Below are 27737 nucleotides of genomic sequence, written 5' to 3' on the forward strand. Positions count from 1 at the left end.
TTGAACCGCCAGCCTTCTGGTGAGCAGTCAAGTGCCTTAGGCACTGTGCTACCAGAGCTGAAAGGGTAGATCTCCCCAATAATCTCAAATTCATTACATAGCAAATGTTAGACACTTAAGTCCACTTTGAGAAGTCTTTTAGTACCTAAATGGGTTTGACATTGCGCCTTGACAAGGAGTCTGTAAAGGCCACTCCGTTTGTCTTAGGAGGGGTGGGTCGTTTTCCAAATTCTAAATCTTCATATTCAAAGAGAGTAGATGAAGCCAAAATCTGATCCCACACAGTTTGTATCATTGGGAGCTGAAAAGTGTCTCAGGGGTGGGGCTTTAAGAATCGGTTCAAGGGTATTATGTGATTTGTTGCTTGGAATTCTCATTGCCACACCAGTGGCACAACCTCAAGACTCACAGCAACAATATACACACATGCATATGCACACTCCCTTTTTGAAAGAAGGAAGGATCAGTAAACAGACTTGTAGGGATCTTCTTGGCTTTCTCTCATACAGACCACAAACATAATATATTGGCCAGGTGTAGAAGGCAAAGAAAATAAGAGATTTAAGCCTTCAAGCAAAGGAATTTTCCTTGAAAAGCTTCCAGGTCATGAAAACTGAGACAACAGATATAAGAAGGAGGTGGTTGTTTCAACTTGGGATGATTTGAGAATTTGCAGAGGACATGAGTTAGATGACCTCCCATTGACTCTTCTGGTCTTCAGGTTTAATGAGACTCCCCCTGCCCAACTCACAACTCTCATCTGCAGGAGGATAGATGGTCCCTAGAGTTATGGAGAAAAGATCCCAAGGACCATTACTGGCATCAGTAATAATGTCACTGCTGAGACAGATGCCCAGCCGGTATTTATGCCTTTTAATTCAGAATTGCAATATGTCAATGAACTCATTTGTCTTCAAAGGAAAGCTCAATTTGTAGATGTGGGTAGTGGGGCTTATAGGGTAGAAAGATTGCTAAAGTTCAAGAGTGAACAAGTATGCAAGCCAGGAAAAAATAACAAAACAAAACAGGTGCTCTGACTGAGGCCATGTTCAAGAGCCAAAACAGTCACTCAAAGGTGTTTGAAAACAAACAATTAAACCAGTTGTTTTGTATCATGTGGGCACAACCAGCCAGTGAATTACCTTTTGTTTTTCAACTAGGTAAAGAGGCACTTAAGGAGCCCTGGTGGTGCAACAGTTAAGCTCTCAGCTGGTAGTCGAATGGTTAGCAGTTAGTTCAAATCCTCCGGTTGCTCTGAAGGATAAAGACATAGCAGTTTCTTCCATAAAGATTACAGCCTTGGAAACCCAAGAGCAATTCTACTCTGTCCTACAGAGTCACTATGAGTCAGAATTAACTCCATGTATTGATTTTGGTTTTCGTAGAGTCAGTGTTTGAGGACACCTGAGTCAGTTAAGCTTACCACGTCATGATCTGACAATGGAGATCCCATCCCCCACCCCTTTCCAGGGGCTAAAATGTAATTCAGTGTTGGCTTCTGGGAGGTTAGGACTGGGTAAACCAGGGGTTCCCAGATGCTCTGTGGGAAAAAAGGGCCTCATTTTTCTGAATCTTTGTCACTTCAAAGTGGTCTGAGGAGAGGATGAATGCCTATATACGCCAGGTCAAGCTCCATGCCTGGCTTAGTGAGCAGAGGATACTCATACTCCTTTTAGAAGCTGACTGTAAAATATCTCAATACTTCCTTTTATGTCTATTTTTAAAATTTGTTACTATTGTTGAGAATATACACAGCAAAACATATGCCAATTCAATCATTTCTACATTTAGAGTTTGGTAACATTGATTACATTCTTTGAGTTGTGTAACCATTCTTACTCTCCTTTTCTGAGTTGTTCCTCCCCTGTTAACATAAACTCACTGCCTTCTAAGGTTCTTATGTAACCTTCTGAGCTGCTTTCATCACTTTGATCCCATATACATAGTTCTTAAAAGATAATGCTCAAGGCAGACATTTTTACTAGTTAAGCTAGACTATAGTTTGGTTTAAAGAAGACTTCAAGAGCTATTGTTGGTTTAAGATTCCAAGATTATCTCAGGGATTCTTCAGGTTCAGAGGTTCTTCCAGCCTCTATGGCTCCAGAAAGTCTGAAATCCATAAATGCTTCCTTTTTGTAGCTCAAACCAGTTGCTGTTGAGTGGATTCTGACTCATGGTGTGTCAGAGTAGAACTGTGCCCTGTAGGGTTTTCCATGCCTAGTTTTTAGGAAGTAGATTGCCAGGCCTTTCTTCTGAGGCACCTCTGGACACACTCAAACCTCCAAACTTTTGGAGCAGAGCACATAAATAATTTGCACCACCCAGGGACAGAGAACCCCAAGTGCCTCATTCATAGAAAAGGTAGCTAAGCATCTTCTGTGTCCCTCTGGTTAGCTTTTGTCTTAGAAGGAACAGAAATCAATAGAGATCTGATATCCAGCTTGCCCAAAACAACCCTGGAGGAAGTTTCAGAATGCAGAAGCAAAAGTATCTTTGCAGCTTTAATTGGATGATAATGATGGATCTGAGGGGATCCCTTATTCTACTGGATCAAAAAACAAAGTTTTCAGGTAAGGAGGTTGAAGCTGAGAAACCATAGGTTCTCCTGGGACTTTCCCCCTCTTCTGTCTCCTCTGTCATCTGTCACATCATTAAGGCAGTTCTGGATTCTTGTCTGAGACTTGCCTGTGCCCACAGGGAGATGCTACCTGGATTAAGTCAGGAGGTTATAGGGGCTGTTGGGTCAGTTTTCAAGAGGAAAATAAACCAATAGAAAATGTTGAGAATATGCCTCATAAGCAGGATCAGAGGAAGGACAAGAGTAAAGAGAATGGTGATTAGTTGTCTGTTTCTTGCCAATTATTATATGCTCTGTTTATGTTTTCAACAAGTGATTTTCCATTCCTGGTGGAGTGGTGTGCAAGGGTCACTGAGACAATCCCTCAGGCACAGGGAAAAATACAGACAAAACAGGAGCAGCGTATGCGTGTGGGCTTAGCAGTGCCAAGATATTGCTGATTTCTGTTCTTCTGTGTGTTTTTCCTTCTTTAGGTATTTTTTTTCTAAATTTTATTTATTTTGTTGCTGGTGTTAAGAATATACACAGCAAAACATACATTGATTCAACAGTTCCGACAGGTACTATTTAGTGACATTGATTATAGTCTTCAAGTTGTGTAACCATTCTCACCCCCCATTTCTAAGTTGTTCCTTCCCCCATTGTCATAAACTCATTTTCCTCTAAAGTTCCTATCTAATATTTCGAGGTGCTGCTCTCAATTTGATCCCATATAGACACTTCTTAATAGAGTATAGTGCACAAGGCAGATTTTTTTTTTTTTTTTTTTTTTTACAAGTTAAGCTAAACTGTTGTTTGGTTTTAAGATGACTTCAAGGGACATTTTTTGTTCAGATTAAACATCATCTCAGGACAATAGTTAGTGGAGTTCATCCACCCTCCATGGCTCCAGAAAGTCTAGAGACTTTCTAGACTAAAGTCTAAATAAAGTCCATGAGAATTGGAAATTCTGTTCTGCATTTCTCTCTTTTTGATCAAGATTCTTCTATGTAATCTTTGATCAAAATATTCAGTAGTGGTAGCTGGGCAGCACCCAGTTCTTCTGGTCTCATGGCAAAAGAGGTAGTTCTTGGAGGCAGTTAGCCACACATTCAGTATTCTCCTTCTTTTTCTGATTCTCCTTCTTTCTCTGTTGCTCCAGGGGAAGAAAGACCAATTTTTGTGCCTTGATGGCCCCTTACAAGCTTTCAAGATCTCGGGTACTACACAATGAGCTAGGAGATAGATAGAAACACTAAACATGTTATTAGGCCAACAAACCGGGATGTCCCATGAAACCAAGACCTTAAACCTCCAAACCAAGAAATTAAATCCCTTGAGGTGTTTGGTTGTACATAGGCAGCCTCAGCAGTTACTCCTTTTTTTGTCATTATTATTAATATGTCTATCACACAACCTTTGCCAATTTAGCTTTTTACAGGTGTACTGCTTATTGACTATTATTACAATAATTGGCTGTGCAACCCTATCCTTAATCAATGAGATTTTTCCATTACTCATCACCCACCCCTTTCCACCTCCCTTCCATCCCTTGTAACCATTAATAAACTTTGGTCTCTATATATTTACCATTTTTTGTCTTTTTATATAAGTGAGGTCATATAATATTTGTCCTTTGGTGATTGACTTATTTCACTCAGCATGTCTTCAAACTCCATCCGTACGGTGTACGTATCAAGACTTCATTTCTCCTACTGGTTGAGTTGTATTCCATTTTTGTATGGACTACATTTGTTTATCCATTCATCTGTTAATGGACATTTAGGGTGTTTCCACCTTCTGGCTATTGCAAATAGTGTTGCACTGAATGTTGGTGTACCTGTATTTTTTTGAGTCTCTGCTTTTAAAGTTTTTTGGTATATACCTGGAGGTGGAATTGCTGGGTCATATGGTAGTTCTATTTTTAGCTTTTTGAGGAGCCACCCACAGTGTTTTCCACAATGGCTGTGCCATTTTGCATTCCCACTAGCAAAGGATAAAAGTCTTAGATACTTAAAAAATGTGTTTGCTTCCCTTCCGTTAACTATGAGGGCTTAGATTATGTAGATAGGCCCACGGCCGTCTGAAATTTGGGAGCTTCTCCTACTGTCTTCCATGACAAAACCCTTGCCTGCTGTTACTACCCTTTGAGATGGGGTTTTCCCAGCACAGTACACATTTTCTTGCTAATACTTAATACAATTATAACCCAACAATCAGTTAATTTTTGTGTGATTTTTCTTTTAATGTTTGCCTACCAATCACTCTTAGGAAAAATCAGAATGCTCTTTAGAAGTGAGAATGGTGAGATTTTGGACACATCATCAAGAAAGTCCAATGACTAGAAAAGGACATTCATGGTTGGTAGGTAAGTGAAAATGTGAGGAACCCTCAATTAGATGGATTAACATAATGGTCAAAACAATGGACTCAGACATAGCAACAATCATAAAGACGGTGCAAGACTGGGCAATGTTTCATTCTTTTTCATATAAGGTCACCATGAGGCAGAGTTGACTTGACAGCAATTAACGACAACATCTGCTGTATTATTAGCTCTTTGACTACTGACTATGTAAGTTCCGTTTACCACTTTATTTCTAAGCATTAGAAGAGAACCTTGTATATAGTAAGTACTCAGTATGTGTTTTTGGGGTGAATGACTGACTGACTGGATGAATGGCACTATCTCTCATGAAGACAATGCTACCTAGTTGAGAAAGGATGCAGACCAATAGCCCATGGCCATTAGTTCATCCAAATACAAATTGGTTATACAAATTAGTGAATAAGGTTGTGGAGTGAAGCTGAATAACCTGTCCTAATTTCACCATCATATTTGAGGGACAATTTTGCTGGGTACATAATTCTCGGTTGGAAATTTTCCTGTTTCAGGGTTTTACATATATCATCCCATTGTCTTCTTCCTGCATGGTTTCTGCCGAGAAATCTGAGCTTAGTCCTGTTGGTTGTCCCTTGTAGGTAACTTTTTGTTTTTCCCTTGATGATTTCAGGATTCTTTGTTTCTAGTTTTGGTGAGTTTGATGATGATATGTCTTGGTGATTTTCTTTTGGGGTCTATCCTGTTTGGGGTTTGTTAGACTTCCTGAATGGATATGTTCTCATCTTTCTTCATACCAGGAAAATTCTCTTCCAATAAATCTTAGACAATTTTCTCTGTGGTTTTATTATTCTCTTCCTGTTCTGGAATTCCTATTACACATAGGTTATTCCTTTTGATGGTATCCCACATGAACCTTAGGCTTTCTTCATTTTGTCTTGATCTTTTTTCTGATTGATCCCTTTCCAAAGAAGTGTTCAGGTATTTACCTTCAATCTCACCAATTCTGTTCTCCATTGATTCAATTCTACTCCTTTGCCCATTCATTGTCTTATCTATTTCTGACAATTTAGTATTAATCTTCTGCATTTCTGTCTTTAGATTTTGCATCATGTCTAATTTTTCATTTATTTTGTCATTTTGTAAGACACTTGCCTGCTAACCAGATGGCTGGCGGTTCAAACCCACCAGCCACTCCTCGGAAGGAAGGTTGGGCAATCCTACTTCCGTAGTGATACTGCCTCGGAAACACAAGGAGGGGTCGCTATGAGTCAGGGCTGACTCGACAGCACATAACAACAACAACAACAATTGTCTTTTGAAATTGTTCTAGGGTTTTCTCTGTGTTTTCCTTGATCAGTCTCTCAATTCGTTGAAGATATCTAAATATAATTCTTTTGAATTCCTTATCAGTGAGTTCCAATGCTGCATCTTCCTCAGGGATGTGTTTTGGGTCTGTATCCTAGTCCCTAGTTTCTTCTGCTTTAACCTGCTTCTTTGTGTGGACTGTAATGCTCTGTTGTCTCTGAGGCATTGTGACTGTTTGTGTTTATATTTAATTGGTGATTGTATGTTGGACTGTCTTGCCCATGATTTTTGTTTCCTTTGTTTTGTTTGTATGTTACCTATGCAAGCAAGGTACTATGCTGTGCTCCTCTATTCACTAGTTGACAGCACTTATACACTCACCACCTGTCTCCTTTCCTGTTGTCAGTCTCTCGTATGTCCCTGCCAACCTTAGCAAACAGAGCCTGGATCCAAATGAGAATGCTATCATTTTAAAATCCAAAATGGTTGCTAGTTGTAAAGATTCAAAATGGCTACACCCTCAGTCACTTTAAATATCCAAAATGGCCACCACTTGTAAACATTCAAAATGGCTGCACCCTCAGTCACTTTAAATATCCAAAATGGCTGCCATGTGCAAACAATCAAAATGGCTGTGCCCTCCGGACAGCAGAAAGTCAACTGCTCAGGTTTCCTCCTTCCTTGCTGTTTCTCTTCCTAGTCATAGGCCACCAACTCAGTCATCCCTGTAGCCCTTGGTGACCAGGGCTGATCTTCTGGTCAATTCTCAGGTCCCAACACCTCTTGGAAATATTCAGGCTGTTGGTCCTGTCAGGGTAGCTGATAGTCCACAGCTCCAACCATCTCTGTACTTGCTGTTCTCATTCAGGTTTTTCCACTAGTTGGTGCCTAATCCACTTCTATATAGTTCCTTTCAAAGCTCAGGGCTCCAGTATTCTGTATCTCTGTCAATTGGTTTTTCTTTTCTTTGTTGAAGAGGGTCTGTGTTGCTTGTCTGCCTCTTCCTCCATCTTACCAGAAGTACCCACTCACTCATTCTTGCTTTACCAAAAATATCTTGAGTCTTGACTGTGTGCAGACAACGTTCCAAAGACATAATGGTAGGCAAAGTAGACAGAGAATCTAATGGGGTGAAAGACCTCAATATCATAGTCACAGCCACTCAGAATTTAAAATGAGTTAGTGCTGGAAAGGGAAAAGAAAAGGGCCTTCCAGAGGGCATGACACAATAGGGTGGGTAAACCAATTGATGTCAAGTAGTTTCCAACTCATGGTGACCCCATGTGTGTCAGAGTAGAACTGTGCTTCATAGGGTTTTCAATGACTGATATTTCAAAGAACATCAGGCCTTTCTTTTAAGGCTGGGTAGGGAAGTCTAAACACAAATTCTTTACTTCACTTCTCCTCGGTAACTGTAGCTTCCTAAAAGTTCAACCCTCTTTCTCCTCAGAGAAGGGAACCAGTAATCAGTGTCTAGACACTGGTGGTATCTGGATCTAACCACCAGGACTGATTCTCAATATTGCTGTGCCAAGCTTGAATGACAAAGTTCTAGGCCCATGGCCCAGGAGACTGGGGAAAACCTGCCCCCATTTCATCTTCTCCAGAAGGGGTAACAAGAGTAATTCTGCTTCTCCAAGTATTTTACCCACTATCTCACGTAATCTTTACAAAGTTGTCTGTGGATCAGTTGTTATACACTCCTTTATATAGATTAGGAGGGAGGCAGTGTTGGTTCAGTGGTGGAATTCTCACTTTCCATATAAGAGACGTGGGTGCGATTTCTGGCCAATGTCCCTCATGTGCAGTCACCACCCATCTGTCCCTGGAGACTTGCATGTTGCTATGATGCTGAACACCTTTCAACAGCGTTTCCAGGTGAAGATGGACTAAGAAGAAAGGTCTGCCAATCTACTTCTAAAAATCAACCAATGAAAACCCTATGGATCACAAGGGTCTGATCTGTAATTGATCATGGGGATGGCTCAGGACTGGGCAGCATTTTGTTCTACTGTGCATGGGGTCACCATGAGTCAGAGATCACTTGATGGCAAGTAACAATAACAACAATGTAGATTAGGCAACTGAGGCCCAGGCAGGTTAAGAGATAACCAAGTCCTCATAGTTTGTCAGTGGAGAAGCTGGGACCTGAACTTAGGTTTGTCTGACTCACAAGTCCAGTGCCCTAATAACCCTGGACACACTCTTCCCTGACGAGGCAGGCCTCCCAGAGCCCTGGCCAGGTTTCCCTGTCTCTGTGCTCCCCCTCCCATCTGGCACAGTTCCTGTCCTAGGTAAAGACAGAAGGAGCAGAGGCCCCAGGACCCCCATAGGCAGGCTCAAGAGAGACTCAAGCATTTACTCAAGTGCTGAGCACTTTGAGGGGCAGAAGGAATTTCCAGCCCCCTCCTTTCTTTTGGCAGCAACAAGTGTGAGGATTTCCTCCTTCCCCCACCCCTTCTGCAGAAGCAGGCCACTGCAGAGCAGCTGGCAAACACAGAACCAAACACCTGTGTGCCAGATATTACAGCTGCATGTGTGAAACATGATCTGTCTGCACTGCCTGTCACATGCCATGTCCAGTTGTTCTATTCAGGGCAGGTTGGAAGAGGATCCATTGAAGAGAACTTTCCGTGGCAGGATTTCAAAGCACAGACCCTCATCATGCCCCTAGCTCCCACCTCCAGAATTTTATTTTCTTCTCTTCTCTGGCACTCAGCATTTCCGGAGGAGTTTGCTTCTCACTACTCCTGACAATGCCAGTGCTGGGAGTGGATTCCTTGGCATAGCTACACACACTGCACAGCAATAATAAGGCTACTTAGCATGTTCAGAGTGCTTTTCATCTTCAAAGCAGTTGTTCAACTACTTGTTCCAAGTGCTGAACATCTGGCTGAATTGTTTGTGGATTCTGAGTTCATGGGTACCTTCAAAGCTGGGAGGCCTGGAGGACACCCAGAAGCATCCTGCAGTTTGGCTCAACACTTCCTGCCCATAGCTGCTGATACATTCTATTCTGGTGTCCCAGATTCATCTCTTTATTAGTAGGGACCTGCTCATTTTATGCCAGAATCACTTTCAGAGCTAAAGTTGATGTTAACAATTTATCTGCATATGAAAAGGGAAAAGATAGGACATTTTACAGTGCTAAAGAGAGTGGTGGAGTCCTTGGGCAATGCAACTGATTAAACACTTGGCTGCTAACTGAAAGGTTGATGGTTTGAGTCCATCCAGAGGCACCTCATAAGAAAGGCTTGGCAATCTACTTCTGAAAGAAATCAGCCATTGAAAACTCAATGGAGCACAGTTCTATTCAAACACACATGAGGTCATCATGAGTTAGACTCAATGCTATTGCAACTAGTTAAAGAGGGAGGGAGAAGGAAGCAAGAAAAAAAAAAAAATGTTTTCAGATATTAACTCATTGGTTGTCTTTCTCCAGAAGGCAATGTTACAGAGCATCATGGGTTTCCACCTGCAACCAACTATGAGACATTTACCCTGGTGAAGCAGAAAAAAGAGGGAAATAAAATCCAAAATGGCAGATCATGTCTCCAATGTGTGCATCTGTTCTGGAATGCCATGAGCTCCAAATACTTCAACAAATCTTCAACATTTTCTCTGTGGTTTTATTTGTCTCTTCCTGTTCTAGAATTCCAATTACATGTATGTTATTCCTCTTGACGGCATCCCACATGAATCTTAGGCTTTATTCATTTTGTTTTTATCTTTTTTCTGATTGATCCTTTACCAAAATAATATTGAGGTATTTGTCTTCAGTCTCACTAATTCTGTCTTCCATTGATTCGATTCTACTCCTTTGCCCATTCCATGTGTTATCTATTTCTGAAATTTCAGTATTAATCTTCTAGATTTATATCTGTAGATTTTGTATCAGTTCTAATTTTTCACTTATTTTGTCATTTTGTCCTTGTATTGTCTTCCCATATTGTTCTAGGTTTTTGTCTGTGTTTTCCTGAATTGTGTCAGTGTTTTCCTTGATCTATCTCTCCATTGGTTGAAGGTACCTAAATATAATTATTTCAAATTCCTTCTCAAGGAATTCCAGTGCTGCTTCTTCCTCAGGGATGTTCTTGGGAGTTTGGTTTTTGGTTTTATCCTGGTCCCTTGTTTCTACTATTTTATCTCACTTCTTTGTGTGGACTGTGATTGTCTGTTGTCTCTGAGTCATGTGATGTTATTGTATTTATATTTAATTGGTGATTATATGTTGGTGTGATTTGCCCAAGAGTTTTTTTTTTTTTTCTCCTTTGTTTTGTTTTGATATATCTGAGTAAGTAGGGTTCTGTGCCCCTTTATTTGCTAGTTGGCAGCACTTATGCACTCACAACCTGTCTGTTGTGTGTCATAGAGAACGAGAGTTGGTGCACAGATCTCTGTTAGCTGTTTGTGAAGAGCAGTTAAGGGTGAGTCAAATTTGTATTGGCTGTCATCTATCATTGATCAGTTGGTACAGAAGCAAGTGGTGGTCCTTACTCAATAGGTGGGGCTGCAGGAGGTATAGGTATGAATGGGTCATATGGGCATGGCTGCTTTCTTGTCGTCAGCCTCCAGTGTGGTTTCCTGTTCTGTTCTTGGAAAATGGAGCCTATTCTTAGGTCACTGGGATTGGAACACTGCTGCTTTATATATCTAAAATGACCACACTGCTTGTAAATATTCAAAATGGCTGCACTCTCTGGACAGCCAAATGTCCACAGCTCAGTTTGTCTCCTTCTTTGCTGTTTTCCTTTTTTAGTCATGAGCCACCAATGCAGATGTTCATGCAACCCTTGGCAAACAGGGACAATTTTTAAGTTACTGCCCCAGTCCTAACACTTGTAAGTATTCAAATTGGCCATGCCATCAAGATAGCTGACAGTCCACAGCTCCATTTATCTCCTTATTCACTATTTTCATTCAGATTCTTCTACTAAACCAAAAAGTTGGTATTTAATCCACTTCCTTTTGAAGCTCAGAGCTCCAGAATTATCTTGGTTTCTCTTTTCTTTGTTGAAGAGGGTCTGTGTAGCTTGTTCATCTGTTCTACCATCTTCTCCATATACTCAAACTTCTTGGTGGGGGAGAAGAGAGAGAGATTAGCCCAGCTAAAAAATGGGAGATCTTCATTGCACATTGTAGAAAGCTGCCTTATCAAATCCAAATGGAAGAAAGTTTAGCCTGAGAGTTTAGATCACAAAAATGGTCAATTTATAAACACAAAGAAGCAGAGGCTCAGGGGGGTGATTTGCCAGGGCCACAACTAATATGAGACAGGACATATACTAGAACTGGGTCTTCTGGCACTTCAACTAATGCTCATTACAGAGTTGGAGTTGGCAAACCTGACTGTCAGAATCTCCTATAGGACTTCATAAAAGTACAGATATCATGTCCCAATGAAGACAGTAGCCAGATCTCAGATGGGATCAAGAATATGCTCGTATAAAGTTGTCTTTCCCACATCAGGTGAGGAGTGGGTTGGTCACGTACATAGTTACCATAGTGGAACAACAGGTTCTTTTTTATTTAGCTGCCATCAAATTGGCTGTAACTCATGGCCACTCTATGCACAAGGGAAGGAAATGTTGCCCAGTCCTGCACCATCTTCATGATCATTGGTTTGCACAAGAACATTGTTGCAACCACTGTGTATTTTGATTGCCTTCCAATCTAGGGGGCTTCTCTTCCAGCATTATAGTGGACAATATTCTGTTATGATTCATTGGGTTTTCATTGGCTAATCTTCAGAAGTAGATTCTCAGGCTTTTCTTCCTAGTTCATCTTCGTCTGGGAAAGCCACTGAAATCTGTCCACCATATGTGACCCTACTTGAAATACTGATGGCATAGCTTCCAGCATCACAGCAACACTCAAGTCATTACAGTACAATAGACTGACTGATGGGTGGTTGAAAGCAACTTTATGTACTGTTTTTTGGTGTTGGGACACTCCATCCTTTGGCAGGTGTTTACTTGTGTTGGTTCCATATTCCTGGAGCACAAAACTAAGACAGGAACAGGACTAGAAAACACTAGGTGTCCTTTGGAGATCAATAAGCCAACATAGAAGCAAATTCATTAGGCTTCCTTAGATTCCCTACATGAAGAGGAGATGTACACCTGGCTGAGCATGGTCTGAAATCATGTCAAGAGTAACAGCATTTCATAAAACACTAATATGTGTGTATTCTAGGCATCTAGCCTACCAGTTTATATGGGTTATGGATTATCTTGTTTATTTGGTTGGTCATTTTATTAATTTGCTCACTACCACCTTGTGCAGTAGCTTCTATTGTTATTACCAATGTAGAGTTGAAGAAACCAAGGTTCAGGAGATCAATCTGCAAAAGGTCATCCAGGTATTAACTGGTAGAGCAAGATCTGAGCCTAGAACTGGGAAGCTGGGCCTCAACGTGTATGAATCAGCCAGAACTCTGGCTAGTTCTCTACACAGTCTCAAAATACCAGGCTCGAGTCAAGTAGAGAGCCAAGTGCAGACTTGACCCATCACTCCTGACATACTTCAAAGCAAAACTTCAGATTCTTATTTCCAAAGTTATTCTCACTTAGATCTTTCTCCTCATCTTGCCTTTCAACTTTAAACAAACCAAGTGTTTAATTCCAGAAAATGGTTTTAGGTGGATCAAAAATTAGTTTTTGCTTTTGTCACTTTGAAAAATTACACAAAGACTACATCTGTTTGCCCTATCATTCACCTTATTGCACGTCATCTCCAACGTCAGCCCTGTCACCACTCAAGGTGGCACTTTCTTGGTCCTGTACAGAATGTAATTTTCACTTGCCCCTGAAAAATCAATATGGAAAGGCTCTAATTCCCCAGATTTCGATTTTTCAATAAAAAAGTGAAAATGAAACTCTGCAGGATTGCATCCAAAATGGTGCCCCGAGCCAACTGCAGTCTAGAGGGAGACTCACCAAGAGTTTTAGAGAAAAACACCAACTTTTGACATCGTTCTCCTTAGAGGACATGTAAGATAGAAAAGGAAGCAGACAGGGACTGATGAGTCCATATGAGATTCAGCAGCACATCTTCACGACTGCACTCCTAAGGGATGTACTGCATCCTTGGGTGCTACTGAGGGACAGTATTTGTTGTTGTGGTTAGCTACCATCAAATTGACCCTGATTCATGGCAACCCCACACACAATGGGGTCAGACTGTTCTTCAATAAATCCACAGGGTTTTCATTGGCTAATTATCAAAAATAGATCACCAGGCCTTTCTTCCTAATCTGTCTTAATCTGGAAGCTGCGCTGAGACCTGTCGAGGATCGTAGCAACACACAAGCCTCCACTGATTGATGGATTGTGGCTGAGCATGAGGTACATTGGCCAGGAATCAAACTTGGGACTGTTGCATGGAAGGTGAGAATTTTCCAGCTGAAGCACTACTGTCCCTGGAGAGGCAACATAGAGTAGGAAAGAGCGTGACTTTGGAATCAGCACAATTGAGTTAAAATCCTACCTCCATCACCCTGCGTGGTACACACAGTTAAAAACTAGACTACTAACTGAAAAGCTGACAGTTCAAATCTACCCAGAGGTGTGTCAAAAGACAAAGCCTGGTGATCCACTTCTGAACCATCACAGCCACTGAAAACCCTATGCATACTGCTATTGTTTAACACTCAATGGCAACTGGTTTTGTTTTTTCCGGTCCATCATATAGTAAGCAGCTTCTTTTACTTCTTAGCTCTGATGATCTTATTTCTTCAACCCAGAGGAGGAAAAGGAGGAGGAGAGGGAGGAAAGAAGTTGAAGTTGTTGACCGAGTTCTCTGAGTTGGCATGAAGAACAAATGAAATAATATATGTGCCAGCAGCCTGCACTGCCTGACTCAGAGTAGGCTTTCAATAGGGTTTGTTTCCTTCCTTCCTCCCCCGCTCCCTCTTTCCCTATAGCTTGGGCTGAACAGCTGATAGCCTTCAGTACATAGTGTTGTCAGTGGAGGGCCACAGTTGAACTATTTAGTTACCAACCTGGGACCTCCTAATCTGCTTATTACAGCGTCAGACCTAATGAAAATGTCACCACCAATTTTCAGATTCTGTGACTAACACCTTCTATGGGCAAAACCACCAGAGTTCCTTACCACCTCTTTCCAAGCTGCTTTGAAATTGCAATGAGAAAAAGAAGAGCAGCCCACAGCAGGAGACTAGGCCTGTAACAGGAGCTGACCTCCCTCCTGCATGCCTTGCTGGCAGCTCCCTTGAGCAAAGGGCAGCACGAGCCATCAGAAGCCTGGGTCCTAGGACTCTCAGGCACTGTCACATGATCCTGCGCAAGTCATGGAGCTTCTCTGTGCTGCAGCTTCCTCAGCTGTCGAGCAGGTTAATAATAGGGAGGTATGCTTCCACTCAGTGCAGCAGGATTTAGCAAAGGGAGGCCACCTACCAAGTTCAAAAATGGGACAAAACACACACTGCATTGGAATCCATCATTTCTAGCCTCTGCTCTTCACTTGTCCCCATAACAAAGGAAACCAGTAAATCAGTTGTCATTTAGTCATTTCCAACTCATGGTGACCCCATGTGTGCCTGAGTAGAACTGCTCCATAGTGTTTTTGATGGTTGATTTTTCAGAAATGGATTGCCAGGCCTTTCTTCTGTGGTGCTCCTGGGTAGACTTGAACCTCCAACCTTTCAATTAGCAGCTAAGTACATTAGGTATTTGTACCACACAAGGACAATCAAAAGAAAGGAGATATTTAACAACACTGAAATAATACACATGATTTTCTGAAGGTTTCCTGGTATCTGTCGGAAGTCCAGTCCATTCTCTGAGGGGCTCTTAAGCCAATTCCAGTAGCTTTCAATTCTGTGACCTGAAGGCTAGGAGTTGGGCGGTGTGGGGGAGAAGAGATAGAGGGTTGAAGGTGGGGGATTGAAGGGGAGAAAAATGGAAGCTGAGGCTGGCTATTTCAAGTACCCAACCACAGGACCTTAATCAATGTCTTATTTGTCCCCACTTTTGGTTCATGAAGACTACATCCAACAGAAGGATCATTCTTCATAAAGTGATGTTATTAGAAAACAAGGAGAGGGATTCTAGATAGGCACAAACAATTGATGCCAAGCACAATATAAAATAATTTCTAACTTTTTCCAGGAAAACAAAAATAAGTAAGCAAGTCTTCCTCTACACATGATAGACGGAATGAATAAGGCTTGCTTGGTTGCTACAAAGAGTTGGGCTCTCTGTCTCTCTAATTTATTCTGTTCCTCCCCCATTAACATAAACTCACTGCTCTCCAAAATTCCTACCTCACTCTTTGAGTTGCTGTTGTCAATTTGATCCCATAAAGATTGTTCTTTAAAGGAGCACAGTCTTCAAAGAAGAAATCCCTATTGTTTAAAGAAGACTTCAAGGGATATTTTTGGCTTAAGGCTTAAAATTGAAAGATTATGTCAGGACAGTAGTTTTAGGGGTTCATGCAGCCTCAATGGCTCCAGAAAGTCTGAATTCCATGAGAATTTGAAATTCTATTCTTTGTTTTCCCCCTTTTGATCAAGATTCATGTATAGAATTACCATTTAAGGTGTGTTCTCTAGGCTGGGCATAGGGAGGGAGACCATTGGCCAATGATAGGTAGGAATTTTCCTGAGTGGTAATGCCAACAACAATAATGACATAGGTGACTGAAAGTTCCACTGGGAGAAAGGTGTCTGTTCACTCAACATTCATTAATTTAGTATTTACAGAGTCCTTACTATGTATCAGCATGGTACTGAAACTTATTGCCATGAAGTCGATTCCAACTCATAGTAACTATTTAGGACAGAGTAGAACTGTCTCATAAGGTTTCCAAGGATGTAAATCTTTTTTTTTTTTTTTAATACATTTTATTGAAATTTAATTTGTATACAGTGAAATATATAAAACTAAAGTGACATGGGTTGATGCTTTTTTTTTTTTTTTTTTTTTTTTTGTAGCATTCCTTCCCCTCCCCTCCCACCCCTGGTAACCAACAAAGAAACTTTCCTTCCATATATAAACTTTTCCTTGACTTTTTACACTAATGAACTAATACTATATTTGTCCTTCTGTGATTGACTTATTTCACTCAGCATAATGTCCAAGGATGTAAATCTTTATGAAAGCAGATTACTCCATCTTTCTCCCATGGAGCAGCTGGTGGGTTTGTACCACAGACCTTTTGGTTAGCAGCCAAATGCCTTAACCACTGCACCACCAGAACACTTTAAGGATCATACCAGGTACTGGGTATGTAACAGTGAGCAAAATAAAATCTAACCTCAGGAAGCTTATATTCTAGTAGGAGAAATCAAACAACAAAATACACACACACACACAATCACATTTCAGGAACCAATAAGACAAAACAGAATAAAGAGGCAGAGTGACAGGGTAGTTGCTGCTATATTAGGTGTCATTGTCAGGAAAGTCCTCTCTGATAAGTTGACCTGAGAACAGAAATCTGAGAGAAGTGAGGGAGAAAGGGAGCAACGTATAAGGACACTTGAGGAAAGAAGAACAGCATATGCAAAGGCCCTGAACATGCTGGCATCTTCTAGGCACTACTATCAAGTCAGTGTGGCTGGAACTCAACAACCAAGGCGAGTGAGAGAAGAAGGGGTCAGTGAGAAATGGGAAGACCATTCATGCAGGGCCTTGAGGACCATTGTAAGGACCTGGGATCTCATTTTGAACGGGATAGGAAACTTTAGGAGAATTTTAAGCCGAGTTATACATGATCTAATATGGTGGAGGTTACAATTGTTTTTTTCAGAAACAGAGAAAGGAAAAGAAGATTGTCAAATAAATGAAAACTAAGAGACAAACTTTTAAAAGAAAGAAATCCGTATGTATGCAGCCCAAAAGGACAATGAACACTGCTGTAGATTTCCTCCTTTGGGAAATAGTAATTCTATTTACTTTGCCTGCATCTAATGGCTTCTTCCAAAAAAGCATCATAAACAACATTCAGCTAATGGCCTTGGAAAGCAGAACTTGCCACAAAGCAACAATAGGAGCTTTGAGCAAAGCAGTAAGTCCCTATGAGTAATAGGGGACTTGCGCCTCCTTCTTTGCCAGATATGAGTGCATTTCCCTCTCTTTTCTCTGTACTTGCCCTAAAGATAAGAATGAGTCTAAGGTGTGCCCTGTGAAAAGGATAAAGAGCTACAGATTTCTTTTGTTCAGGCCAAAAACTACCAGTCCTGTCATGTTTGTTTGCTTGTTTTTTTTTCTTTTTTATCAGTAAATACTATTTTTGTTAATAATATAATTACTAATTAATAAAATTAATCATAGCAAATATTTATTACTAAGATGCTGGTGGTTCAGTGGTAGAATTTTTGCCTTTCATGCCGGAGACCTGGTTCTTTCCTGGTCCGGGTACCTACTTTTCATTGGATGCTTGTGTGTGTTGCTATGATGTTGAATAAGTTTCATCAGAGCTTCCACACTGAGATGGAAGCTGCTTCTGAAAATGAGCCAATGGAAGCTCTATGGATCATAACACTTTGATCTGCAAACCATTATAGGATGGTATAGGACTGGGCAGCATTTCGTTCCATTGTGTGTGGGGTCACCATGAGTCAGGGACTACTCAATGGCAGCGAAAAACAAAAAACATTTATTAGGTGTCTACCATGTGCTTTGTAAGGAACTCTGGTGGTGCAGTGCCTAAGGCATTTGACTCCTAACCAGAAGGTTGGTGGTTTAAACGTATCAGCTGCTCTGTGGAAGGAAGATGAGGCAATCTACTTCCACAAAGATTTATTACCTTGAAAACCCAATGGGGAGTCAGTGTAAGTTGAAATCTACTTGATGGCAGTGGGCTTGGGTTTTTTATGTGCTTTGTAAATGTTACTAATTTAATTCTTATGTTGTTGTTGTTGTTGTTATGTGCCATCGAGTCGGACCCGACTCATAGCGACCCCTCCTTGGGTTTCCAAGGCAGTATCACTACGGAAGTAGATTGCCCCATCTTCCTTCCGGGGAATGGCTGGTGGGTTTGAATCGCCAACCTTCTGGTTAGCAGTCAAGTGCCTTAGCCACTATGCTACCAGAGCTCCCTTAATTCTTATAAGATCCCTTAAATGCTGTCATTACCCCTATTTTACTACTCAGGAAACTGAGATCAAAGAAAAAAAAATTCATACTGTTGCCTAGATGGTTAGTGACAGAGCTAGAATTCACACCCCTATCTGTCTGAATTTAACTCCTGCTTAGCCAGTAAGACACACTGTCCCTAACATAGCTTTATCCACAAATAGATACACAGTGCTGGACTCAGGGTCCAGCATAAAGCCTCACTGCTAGAGAGTTTAAAGGCTTGCAGGGAGCCAAGACCAATACAGAGACCAAAAAGAGGAGAATGAAGTGCTAAATAGCGTAGCCCTGACTGTAAATGCAACAGTGCCCAGATCTCAGAAGGTTCATGGAGTGAGTGGAACATGGGCCACAGCTTCAAGGATTGTTGATTGTTGCCATGAGCACTATGTAGAGCTGGGAGCCTCCCAGAGAGAAAGAGAGCGTGTGTGTGGTTATAATCAAATGGTTCAACTAGGAATAAGGCCTTCCTCCATTGGAGCAGAAAGTATATTTGAGTATCTTGTAGCAACTGAGTTCACAGCTCCAAGAAGTCTAGAGCTTGGCAAGGTCAGCCCTTAAGCAGATCCCTGGGTAGTGCAAATGATTAAAGTGATCACTGTTAACCAAAAGGTTGGAAGTTCAAGTCCAACCAGAGGTGACTCAGTATTTGTGCTTGTCCTCTTTTTTATTTTGATGTGAGGGTTTTTTATTTTTCTCTGAGGTTACACTGTGATTTATGATTTTCTTCCCAAGTTTAGAATAGTCTGTTCTATCTTAAAACTGTCTTGACTTCCTCACCATTTAGAAATTCTGTAACTACACTATTTTTTCCATCTTTTTTGGTTTGTAGTTATCCTCATTTGCCAACTGATGTCTCTGGTTCCCTGTTTACAGTCGTACAAGCTTATTTTATTTGGACACTTCCATAACTGGGCTGGTTTCTGAGTTATGTCATCATGCATGATGGTTGGTTGCTGTTTGCTGTTGGTTATCTGTCCAAAGGACTCCCTTTATCATCCCAGAGGTGACTCAGAGGAAAGGTGTGGCAATCTACTTTTGAAAACTCAGGCATTGAAAAACCTGTGGAGCACAGTTCTACTCTGACACGCATGAAATCACCATGACTTGGAATTAACTGGACAACTGGGTTTTTTCTGAGCACTTACCTTGAGCCAGGCACTCTGCTAGGTGTTTGAGACACATTGGCAAGCTAATCCTTACACCTCTGTAAGGTACTTTCTTCATTTTATAGATGAGTTAATAATAAGGTGGCTAAGATCTTACAGTTTAGAGATATAGGAGCTATGACCCTTTTCAGGCTGATAAGCCAGTATCTTAATCATGATTCATGTTTCACAATTTACAAGCATTTGGAGTTAGAGTGTCCACCCTTTTCCCATATGACCCTTTTCTCTTAAGGAGACAACCATTTTTTTAAACTACATTTGGAAGATTTGTGCCTAAAATTCATACTCATGGACCTCAGGGTAGTATAAGTATAGTGTGTGTGTGTGTGTGTGTGTGTGTGCGCGTGCGTGCGTGCACGCACGTGAATGCAAGTGCACATGACAGAGAGAAAGAGATAGAATGAGAGATGGGGATGGGAGTGGGGACGAGATCTCTAGCAGTCACTGAAGTCAAGTTAGAGCCTGCAGCCTCCAAGTTTTCCCCTCAGCAGTGTATCCAGAGGAAAGAGGTTGCGGTTGCTGTCTCCATCTGAAGCCTTGTCATTGTTTATAGAACCACCCTGTAAAGTCACTCTCAGAATAGAGCGTTTGTGCAAAGCAACCACACCCTCAGTCTGGGAAGAGGGTGGGAGGCTGGGTTTCCAGACAGAGCCTCCTTTGCCATGAGGGCAGTAGCTGTACCACTAGAGCCCTCCTTCTACTGGCCATTCTAGGTGCATGTCCATCCTATCAGACTCATGTCCCATCGAAGACCATCAGTATTAGCAATGGTCTCAGCTCTCTAGTTCCATCATTTATGGTGTCATCCCCCCATGGAGGCTCACCAGAGGACATCGGTGAGAGTAAAACCAAGCAAGATGCTTCCAGTACAGGCCTTATTGCCCAAAAGAATTGAGAGGCCTTTTGATCTGTGCACTTTCCTTTTGACCTGGGGGATAAACGCATTTTAACTTCCAGCTTTGCAAACATAGCCTTAATTTTTGCTGATGTTAAAAAAAAAAAAAAAAGGATATTTATTACATCTTGATTAGTTTAAGAGATTTTCTATATTCACATTGGTGTGTAACCTTGTTTGTTATGACTGAGTATATGGAAATGTTAAATGTTAATTTATTGGGGTGAACCTAAGTCAAACTGAGAAGCTCTGGTGGTGCAGTGGTTTAAGAATTTGGCTGATAAGCAAAAGATTGGCAGTTCAAACCTACCAGCCATCCCATGGGAGAAAGTTTAGGCAATCTACTTCTGTAAAGCTTCATAGCCTTGGAAGTACTGTGGGACAATTCTAATTTGTTCTATAGGGTTGCTATGAGTTGGAAACAATTTGATGGCGGTGGGTTTGGTTTTGGGTTTTTTAAGTCAAACTGCTTTGAAAATTAAATAACCAAAATTAAGTTTCTTTTTCATTACAGAAGCTTGCACGTAAATACAATACCCTTTATGTAAAAGAGGAACATGCATCTAGGTTTTATCTATGCATCGAGAGGAATCCTCTAAGATGTTCACCAAAATGTCATCTGTGATTTTCTTCAGAGGAAGAGTTCTTGAGTGGTATTTTTTTCTTTCTTCTGTATTATTTGGGGGAAAGACTGGGATGAAAAAGTTAAACAATATGTAACCACTGTCCTGAAGGAGATGCTAATCTAAAGAGAACTTCCATCTGTGTAGAGCTCCTATGGCGACCCTGTGTGCTTCAAAATAGAACCATTCTCCCTAGGGTTTTCATAGCTGTGAGTTTCTAGAAGGGGCTCTGGTGCTGTAGTGCCTAAGGCATTTGACTGTTAACCAGAAAGCTGGCAGTTCAAACCCCCCAGCCACTCCTCAGAAGGAAGGTCGGGCAATCTACTTCCGTAGTGATACCACCTCAGAAACCCAAGGAGGGGTCGCTATGAGTCAGGGCTGACTCGACGGCACATAACAACAACAACAACAACAAGTAGATTGCCAGGTCTTTCTTCCAAGGCATCTCTTGGTGGATTCAAACCACTAGTGTTTTTGTTAATAATGAAGCACTTAACCACTTTCATGAGTTGGAATCAACTCAATGGCAATTGGTTTGTTTTTTTGTTTTGTTTTGTCTTTTATAGAGCTCTGGACTTCATAAAGCTCTTGAATACTTAATGTTCCTAGTGGAGCACTCCCACCAGCAGAGAAAAGTGAAACCATATTTCTTAGGATCTTAGTGACAAATATTGTTGTTGTTAATTGTTGTCAATTCAATTCCAATTCATGGCGACCCCATGTGTGCAGAGTAAAACTGTTCCATAGAGTTTCTAAGTCTGTAACTTTTGGAAATAGATTGCCAGGTCTTTCTTCTGAGGCACCTCTGAGGGAGTTTGAACTGCCAACCTTTCAGCCAGATGTTGAGCACTTAACTATGCCACCCAGGGACTCTAGTCCAAATATTGTTGTTGTTGTTATGTGCCATCGAGTCAGCCTCGACTCGTAGTGACCCCAAATATAATACATCAAAAATGCAGATTTCTTTGAGTTCTTGTGTTTATCTTTAAAATGCATGTACATTTAGGATTGTACTGTACAGTATATTGTTTAAGCATAATTTTTGTTGTTGTTATTTACCATCAAGGAAAATTACTGTTCCAAGAAGATTCTCCAAGTTACCCTGTGGTTCTTCATGACTCCAGTGTGGGCTGAAGGGATTTCTGTGTCTAGAGCCTCTCAAAGAAGCAAGGAGATGATGGTTAGTCCAAATCAGGGACTCTATGAAGCTTCAGATTATCTGATAGTCACCTCTTCCAACTGTGGAAGTTTCCCTGGAAAGGGATGCAGAGCTCTTTAAATCTGGAAGTGCTTGTCAGATAAACTTCAAAATGTCTTACTCAAAAGGTATTAGAATCCTTCAACTAGGATTGTACATGAACCAACTTGCAGACTCTAGAAAGATTTGCTGGATAATTCCATCCACTCTTCGGTGAGGTCTTGAACATACCTTTGGCTCCTTTCACTAAAGATTTATACTTCCTGGCTTTTGTTCTGTTTTCTGGCTTTTCAGGCCTGCAAAACCTGTTTGACCAGTCCTGTGACCAAAGTCCTTGAAGTGCTTATGACCCAGGTGAGCCACCCTCAGACTGACAGGTGACACCTCTGACAGATGGTGGACTCAGAAGGGGCTGGCACATGACCTTAGCCTTTGTCAGACTTAGGGGCCACACATAGCACTGTGTGTATGATGTGTATGTTCAAGAAGGAATTTAGGAGTAGTCTACTACACTATTTCCAGGTAATACTCTTCCCGTTTTGAGGTTAATAATAATAATAAGTAAATATAAGTGAAAAAAAAAAGGAGCTCTGGTGGTGTAGTGCCTAAGGCATTTAACTGCTAACCAGAATGTTGGTGGTTCAAACTCACCAACCACTCCACAGAAGGAAGACCATGCGATCTACTTCTGTAAGGATTTAGCACCTCAGGAACCCAAAGAGGGTCACTGTGAGTCAGAATTGGCTCCATGGCAGTAAGTGTGGGTTTTTTTTTGTTTGTTTTTTTCATAGATGAAAAAGTCTATCACATATCCAGAAAAATATTCTGATTTGCTTTCTATTTCTTTTGTATCTTATTTGTTGTTGTTGTTGTTGTTATGTGCCCTCGAGTCAGCCCTGACTCATAGCGACCCCTCCTTGAGTTTCCGAGGCAGTATCACTACAGAAGTAGGATTGCCCAACCTTCCTTCCGAGGAGTGGCTGGTGGGTTTGAACCACCAGCCTTCTGGTTAGCAGTCAAGTGCCTTAGGCACTATGCTACCAGAGCTCCTATATTATAACATAGGTTAATTATTTAGGTTAAAAAAGACTAGCTTCAGCTCATTGAATGATTTTGAATTCATGGCAACCCCATATGTATCAGAGTTTAACTGTGCTCCATAGGGTTTTCAATGGTTTACTTTTCAGAAATAGATAGCCATACCTTTCTTTTGAGGCATCTCTGGGTGGATTTGAACCTCCAACCCTTCAGTTAGCAGCCAACTGTATTAGCCATTTGTACTACCGAGGAACTCCTAAGCCCATTTACACTGGGCAATAAGTTGGGTGAGTTATTATTCCACTGGAGTGTAGCTTAAGATGTTGTTGGGCACCCAGGATAAGCACAGTTCTTTTGTGAATAATAAAGCTTCTATAGAGATTATTAAAAACTATATAGGGACACCTCATGCTATTCCTTATGCTTTTCCTTTCTCTGACATGCAGTCAATGTCATGCTATATAAATTAAAGTATTGGATTATGGTCACAAAAGACAATGCATATGAACTGTTGAATGTAAAACAAAACTGCTTTGTAAAATTTTACCCAAATCACAATAAAAAGTTTAAAATAAATAAAGCATTGGATTATGTTTGGGGTGCTGGATTGTTCAGTAGCCAATCCGTAAAAGTGTTAACAGCAATGGAGAAAGCAAAGAAACTAAGCAGACATATTGCAGGCAACTTGTGTTTTCAGTGAGATGATAATAATAGAAGAATGGAAGTAACACATTGTCAAAAGTACAGAACTATTGCTCCTCACACTTGAAATATTATTGATATTTTGAATCACCTGGTCCAAAAAGAAGACCAGAAATATACTGGTAAGTGACTTTGGCTCAGGCTTACTGGAGAAAACCTTTCTTTGGATAAGTACGTTAAGAATGTATTTGGATTTCATAAAAAGACCAGACTTAATGGTCTGCCACAGACTGGAGAAACCACCTTCCCCAGCCCCACCCCCACTCTCAGATTACTGCCATTAAACAATCTTCTCATTTGGAATTAAAGCCACTTCCAGAGACCACCTTTTAGCCAAATAATAGACTGACCTATATGTTGTTTATAAAGTTAACAACAATACCCAGGAGGAAAATGCTCCTTAGAACAATCAAGTATAAGAGAACAAAAGGGCAACATCTGCCCAGAGCAATGATGAGAAGGTAGGGAAGGGCAGAGAAACCCAGGATAGAAATGGGGAGCATGCTGATACATTGCAAGGATTGCAACCAATGTCATGGAACAATTAGTGTATGAACTATTAAATGGAAAACTAATTTGCTGTGTAAACTTTCACCTAAAGTACAGTAAAATGTTCAAAAAAAAAAAGAAAGAATGCATTTGGCTGCTAATAAAAAATGCTACTATAGCAACTTGAACAAATAGGGCTTTGTTTCTCTCACACAAAAAGTCTGGAGGTTGCTGTCCAGGCAGATACAGTAACTTAGTAATGCTCTCGGAGACCCAGGTCTTTTCCATTTTCTACTCCTCACCCCCATTCTTAACATGATCAGTCTTTCATACTTACTGGCTGAATATCACCTCTAACTTTTGATATCTACATCCTAGGGGGGAGTACAAAGAGTAGAAAGAGCTTTCTTTTGGTATAGACTTTTTATTTTATTTAAAAAGTACTGCCTCCCCAAAAACCTCCTCCCACGTCTCATTGGCCAGAACTATGTTACCTAGATTACATCAGCTGTGATGAAGGCTGTGAAAAGAAGTATTTTTAGTCAATTATGTTACTATCCCCAAAAATATCTGAGTGCTCTAAGTCAGGAAGCCTAAGGAAGACATAAACATTGGATGGACAATTAACTGTCTCCCATAGTGGCTGAGACCTGGCAAGAAATGTTGGTCTTTGTACAGTAAAAATCAGGATCCATTCTACCAAACACAATTTGAATGATTTCCCACTGGGCTCACAGCCAATCAGTAACTACAATAACATAGCATCTGAACAAGTGCAACAGTCCTAATGTCTATGAAGCCCATGGTCTTGAATGAGGTAAAGAATGAAATTACAGCTGTATTTTTTAACTCCATTCTAATAGTATTTAATGAAAGCTTTGTCATGTATTACCATGTAATATGACATATATTTGAATATGTACTTTCTTTGAAGTTTTAAAAGCAAAGATGTCACTTTGATGACTAAGGTGCATCTGACCCAAGCCATGGTCTTTTCAATCACTTCATATGCATGCAAAAGTTGGATAATAAAAATGGAAGACAGAAGAAGAATCGATGCATTTGAACTGCAGTGTTGGTAAAAAATATTGAATATATCATAGACTTCCAGAAGATCAAACAAATCAGTCTTAGAAGAAATACAACCAGAATGTTCCTTAGAAGCAAGGGTGGCAAGACTTGGGCTTACTTTGGACATATTATTAGGAAAGTCCAATAGCTAAAAGAGGACATCATGTTTGGTCAAGGGTCAGGGAAACCCTCAACTCAGTAGCCAATGCAGTAAGTCAAATACACCAATGATCATGAAGATAGTGCAGGACCAGGGAACATTTTGTTCTGTTACACAGAAGGTCACAATTAGTTCAAGCTAACCAGATGGCAATTCTACTTTTCTTCTTTCCTATCTGAATGTGACACAGACTACTTAAATTCCTTTTATCCAATGATGTAAAACAATTGACTACACTTCTTAGCACTTTCTCTCAGTTCTCAATATTCAAAAAAAATTTATTCACCTTACCTGCTTGAAGAACAACCTGGAATTACTCCCCGACATTGCTTTTCATTCTCCTGTGTGAATAGCTTTCTGCCCAGGACCAATTGGCCCAGTAGACTTCTGAACAATGTCAAAGGCTAGAATTTATAGTTTAATAGTCATAGCTTTCAAAGTCGTTAGTGACACCCATAAACACTATTTAGAAATTATTCAAAGCTCATGACATGCTAATAGCTATTAGTATTATTTTAATTTGTGGACAAATATGCAGTATTACATTTAATTCCAGTAGTGGGATTTATAAGTACTGAGTTACTTTCTAGGAATCGTGGTGGTGCAGTGATAAAGCACTTGGCTGCTGGCTGCTAACCAAAATGTTGGCAGTTCACACCCATCAGCCACTCTGTAGAAGAAAAATGTGGCAGTCTGCTTCTGTAAAGATCACAGCCTTGGATACCCTATGGGGCAGTTCTTCTCTGTCCTATAGGGTTGCTATGAGTCGGAATTGACTAGATACAAATGGATTTGGGTTTGAGGTTACTTTTTTTTTTCATTGCAAATATCCTTTTTTATTATTATTTTTATTGTGATTTGGGTGAAAATGTACAGAGCAAATTCACTTTCCATACAGCAGTTCACATACTTTGTCTCATGGCATTGACTACAATTTACCACAGTGCAACAGCTCCCCTCCCACTTCCTCCCAATAGTTACCTCTTCCCTGTGTCCTTCTCTCCCATGTACTCCTGCCCCTTTAACTGCCTCCCTGTGCATAAACAGCCCTTTTTTCTCCCATGATTGTTCTGTCCAAGGAGTGTATCTACCTGAGGAAAATGTTCAACTCATATGCCTGTCTTTTGTTTGGTTGGAAGCTGCAGGCATGGGTTCAATTCCAGACCTGAAGGGCAGATAGGAGCCATAGTCTCAGTGGTTCCACCAGACTCTATTGGACCAGGAAACCAATTCCCTCTCCCTCTTTTTTTCCCCCCAAATGATGTTGAGTTTTGTTCCACATTGTTCTCCCTCTCTATCCAGGATCTCCTACATAGATCTCCAGGTTTGAGGTTACTTTTTAAATAACAGCATTATATAATCTAATTTGGCTTATGCTTGGTTTGACCTTCAGAGTTTATAATAATCCTCCTCTATATAACTAGTTGGGTGCTCTAATGGCTCAGTGCCTAAGGCATTTGACTGCTAACCAGAAGGCTGTTGATCCAAATCCACCAGCCACTCCTCAGAAGGAAGACTGGGCAATCTACATCTATAGAGATACTGCCTTGGAAACCCACAGAGGGGTCACTATGAGTCAAATCGAATCAACTCAATGGAAGTGAGTTTGTTTTTTGTTTTTTTAATATAACTAGTCATTTTTATATCTTGAAATTGGGATCTATAATTTAGTTTATAAAATCCACAAGCAAGAGCAGCACTGAAGAAGAGAAAGACATAGAGAGGTACATGGGAGGTATAGACAACAAAGACGAACCCTTTTGCACATACAGTACTGCATTGTCAGCAAAGGCAAACATGGGTATATGGGTGGATAGATAGGTGGACAGGCTGAACTATTAGGTATGTCTATGAAATAGGGAGTGTATCCAAGAACATGTATAGGGTTGGCAGACAATGGTCCTATAAGTGTATGTGAATGATCAGAATTTGCAGGTGTATAGTAGAGCTGACAAGAGGCAAGGTTGTGGTCACTGTTTGGTCACAGCCAGCTACCCAGAGGGACTGAGTAGTTGAACCTGTGGGCTTGGGACCATAGTCTCAGGGGACATCAAGCTCAGTTGGCATAATATACTATACAAAACA

This window comes from Orycteropus afer, unplaced genomic scaffold, assembly GCF_000298275.1.
Source record: "Orycteropus afer afer isolate SDZICR_OR568_19922 unplaced genomic scaffold, OryAfe1.0 scaffold00239, whole genome shotgun sequence".
NCBI classification, from domain to species: domain Eukaryota; kingdom Metazoa; phylum Chordata; class Mammalia; order Tubulidentata; family Orycteropodidae; genus Orycteropus; species Orycteropus afer.